Consider the following 4,320-nt stretch of genomic DNA (forward strand, 5'->3'; position numbering starts at 1 on the left):
GTTGTTACGTAGGGGAGAGGAGGACATTAAACACCCGAACACCGTGAGACAATGGTCTGTCAGGTAGCTGCTGGAGGAGGAAACAGCAGAAGACTTCGTCGGTGACCGTGACGGCCTTGTAGCTCTGAGGGAGACTTGAGGTACCTTTTGGGGGGGGCGGTTCCACCAGCCCTGGACCAGGCGTGTGTCCCCTTCATGGGCTTTTCTGGGGAGAGCAGTCTGGTTGCTGACTTAGCTCTTGGTCTGGCCAGCAGGCCTTGGAGAAGCATGGATGTGGCAAGATTGGCCTCCCAGCGATTTTTTTAAAATGTGTTTTTAAAAATTGATTTTAGAGAGAGAGCAAGGGAGAGGGAGAGAGAGAAACATTGATCAGCTGCCTCCCACATGCACTCCAGCTGGGGATGGAACCCACAACCTGGGTATGTGCCCTGACAGGGAACTGAACTGGTGACCTTTGTTGCCTGGAATCATGCCCAACCACTGAGCAACACAGCCCAGGGCAGCCGCCCAGGACTCTTTGGTGGTTTGGACACATATACAGTTAAGTAGAAGTTTGACTTTACAAACAGTGAGGTTTTGGGGGGACATTAAGTAGAAGGTGATGAGCTGTTTAAAAGTCTGTGACTTTCCCCTGCTTCCCAGAGTTTATGACCTGAGCCACTGTCTGTGCTCATGACCCCGCCTCCGCCTCCCTGGTGCTTGCTTCCATCAGTGACGGTGGGGGTAGGAGAGGCAAAAGGAAGTCAAGGAGCTCCCACGCTTCTCTGTGTTCTTCTGCAAAAAAAGGATCCAAATTATCCACATGGGACATGGCCTCACAAGGGGAGAGGAAGCTGGGAAGGATCCTGTGGGAGTACCATCGCTTTACAGTAAACGGTGGGGATACTGAGCCCAGAGGGAGCTAGCCAGAGGGGACCTGGAAGTCCTGCAGGCCCTGCTGTGGCCCCGCCCCCAGCCTCCTGCAGGCCCTGCTGTGGCCCCGCCCCCTAGAGTCAGGACTTGAGGTCTAACAGTGCAGTGTGTCCTAAGCACAAGGGAACTTAAGCAAAGGTCCATCCTGGCGCAGGAGCCTGGCTATGGGGCAGGGTAAGCGCACCATGAGGAAGCTGTGATTTTAAGTTGTTTGCTTTTAGGGGTGAGACCAATATTTAAGGCTTCATTACAGCTTTCCTTATTGAGGAATTTGCTCAGTTGTGACAGAGCTTTGCTGGGAACTACTAATGCATATATCTTCGCTTATCGGTTGTGTTTCTTGATTAGATAAAATTGACCCCTAATTTCTCTTATGGGGATGGATCTGAATTTCCCCCTTGAAATGCCAGGAGTAAGAGACTTATATGTATTTGGACAAATGTGAGCACATTTTCCTTGTTTGTAGCCACTAAGATGCCTGGCCTGGGGGCAGAAATTGGCTCGGCAAAGCTGGGGTGATCTTCTCTTAGAAATGTGCTTGATCTTCGACGCTCTTAAGAAGGTGTGAGCCCGTAGTTGGACCGGCCGACAGTTGAAGTAGGTGCGCCCGCCCACGTGGTGGAGGAGAAAGTCTTCACTCTGGCTCCTGCGTCGGGCGGAGCCTGAATTGTCAGTCAGTCGGTGCTTTTTAAAATGCCCGCGTGTTGTCCGGAGCTCCCTCCCTGGTGGGTCCTGAACTCTGATCTTGGCCTGGTCAGAGCCTCAGCTCAGCCTCCCTAAGTGTTTACGTTGCTGTCTCCACACCCAGCAACTGTGCTGAGTGAGAAAGGCTGCCTCCAGGGGGGCCGTCTCGGGAAGTTCGGGACTTTGTCTCCCGGACCCTCTGCCTGTGCAGAGCCTGCAGTCCACCCCTTGCCCAAACCGACAAACAGCTAAAGTGGCCACAGAGGGTCTGTCCCCCAAGTCTGCACCTCTGCCCTCCCGACCTCACCTAGGTGCCCTCAGAGACCATCTGTGGATTCATCTGGTTCCTCTATTTCTTCTCAGGGGGGCGCTGGTTCCTGCCAGCTCCTCCATCCCAACAAAAACAGGAATAAGAAGCCAACTTGTACTTGTGGCCATTGTGATTCAGGCTAACTGAACCTTTTACTTTTGAATTGGCTACTGGGAAGCTCAGAGCCCAATTGGAGGCCCATCCCTAGCAAAGCATATAGAACCAAAGGCAATGTATGTTGGATATTAACCTGAAATAAGCTCCTTCATTATAGTCCCTATTTTTTATTCCCCTTAACCCAGTGGTTCTCAACCTGTGGGTTGCGACCCCTTTGGGGGTCGAATGACCCTTTCACAGGGGTCGCCTAAGACCATCGGAAAACACATATATAATTACATATTGTTTTTGTGATTAATCACTATGCTTTAATTATGTTCAATTTGTAACAATGAAATTGGGGGTCACCACAACATGAGGAACTGTATTAAAGGGTCGTGGCATTAGGAAGGTTGAGAACCACTGCCTTAACCCATCTTTCCTTCCTTCCTTCCTTCCTTCCTCCCTTCCTCCCTTCCTTCCTTTCCTTTTCTCTCTCTCTCTCCCTTTCCTTCCTCCCTCCTTTCCTTCCCTTCCCTTCCCTTCCCTTCCCTTCCCCTCCCTTCCCTTCCCTTCCCTTCCCTTCCCTTTCCTTTCCTTTCCTTTCTTTTCCTTTCCTTTCCTTCCCTTTCCTTCCCTTTCCTTTCTGTTTTTCTGTCATATCTTACACAACTTTGGAAGCCAACTGCAATCTTTTTTTAGGCTGTGTCAGAGGGAAAATAATTACAAAATAAATAATGCTGCCCAGCTGGCATGGGTCAGTGGTTGAGCGTTGACCTATGAACCAGGAAGTCAAGGTTCGATTCCCCGTCAGAGCACATGCCCGGGTTGCAGGCTCGATCCCCAGAGCAGGGGGTGCACGAGGCAGCGACCAATAATTCTCTCTCATCATTGATGTTTCTATCTCTCTGTTGCTCTCCCTTCCTCTTTGAAATCAATAAAAAAGTCTAAAAGAATAATACCTAACTTTTATTAAACGACATGTCTCTTAGTAGTTGGCACATATTAACTCATACGTGTCACAGCGTTCCTACAACCAAGCACTGTTATCACCATTAAACGGCAAGCAGCCTTCCAAGGCTAGAGAAGTGGCTGCCATGCCTACCAGGAAGGCCCCCATCCATCCCCAAGCGCCCCGTTTCTCACAGAGCACCCCGCTCTGTCTGACCCCACCAGATCTCCACCACCCGCTTGGTACAGACGAGGAAGGCGAGGCTCGGAGAGCGGCAGCATCCGGTGCTAAGCGCAGGCGACTCCCCGGCTGCTTCTGCTCCCAGCGACCAGCTGCTGCGCTGGTGCAGCTCCCTCCTGGCGGGCGAGGCGCGTGGTCTCACTGTGCAGCCTTCTGACTCCATTAACCGGGGAGGATGCACCTGTCTGACCCTCACGCGGTGCCCTGTGCTCAGGGAGCTCAGCAGGATTATTTCTGGAAAGTTCTGGGTCTTCCAGGAAAACTGTAATCCCAGAGGGCAGTTCCTAAGGGGAGTTTCAAGGCAGGCAAAGGGGTCTTGGCAGAACAGCTCCTGTGCCTGGAGCAAAGCCAGTCCTCGTCCGCGGCCCTTGGCAGGCTCCCGTGGCGTGGGGCCTGGCCTGATACTTCCCTGGCGGAGCTGCAGGCGGACTGTGGCACTTGTTTCAGCCTCTGTAACTGGGCCATCCTGTCCCTCTGCTCTTGGAAGAACTAGACCAGTGATGGCGAACCTTTTGAGCTCGGTGTGTCAGCATTTTGAAAATCCCTAACTTAACTCTGGGGCCGTGTCACATATAGACATTTTTTGATATTTGCAACCATAGTAAAACAAAGATGTATATTTTTGATATTTATTTTATATATTTAAATGCCATTTAACAAAGAAAAATCAACCAAAAAAATGAGTTCGCGTGTCACCTCTGACACGCGTGTCATAGGTTCGCCATCACTGTCATAGCTCCTACTTCCATAGTCAAGTCTCCTTCTGCCTCCCTCTTATAAGGACCACCTGGATAACCCAGGATCATATCCTCATTTTAAGTTCCTTAACTTAATCACACTTGCAAAGTGCCTTTTGCCACGAAGGGAACATTCTCAGGTCTCAGTGATTAGGATGTGGGTATCTTTGGGTGCCGTTCTTCAGAAACTTGGGAGAGGATAATAAAGGATGCGCCCCCAGGCCTGGGCCACGGGCGCTGGTAGTTTTCCTCTCCGGGAGCTGGAAGAGGGAGCTGGCTTCTCCGTCCAGGAGACGGGCAGCCGAAGCGTCGGGGAAACCACCAACACAGCCTGGCAGCAGAGGCAGGAGCCACGCTCGGCCTGAGTGCCTGGCCCCGCGCCCCTCGCC

At 51.6% G+C, this 4,320-nt stretch overlaps 1 protein-coding gene across 2 annotated transcripts in view; it reads left to right on the forward strand.

Moving 5' to 3' along the window:
• Positions 1–4,320, forward strand: part of DDR2 (discoidin domain receptor tyrosine kinase 2) — a 73,896-nt gene that overhangs the window by 31,314 nt on the left and 38,262 nt on the right. The window lies entirely within an intron of this gene.

This window comes from Myotis brandtii, unplaced genomic scaffold (assembly GCF_000412655.1).
Source record: "Myotis brandtii unplaced genomic scaffold, ASM41265v1 scaffold64, whole genome shotgun sequence".
Taxonomy (NCBI): domain Eukaryota; kingdom Metazoa; phylum Chordata; class Mammalia; order Chiroptera; family Vespertilionidae; genus Myotis; species Myotis brandtii.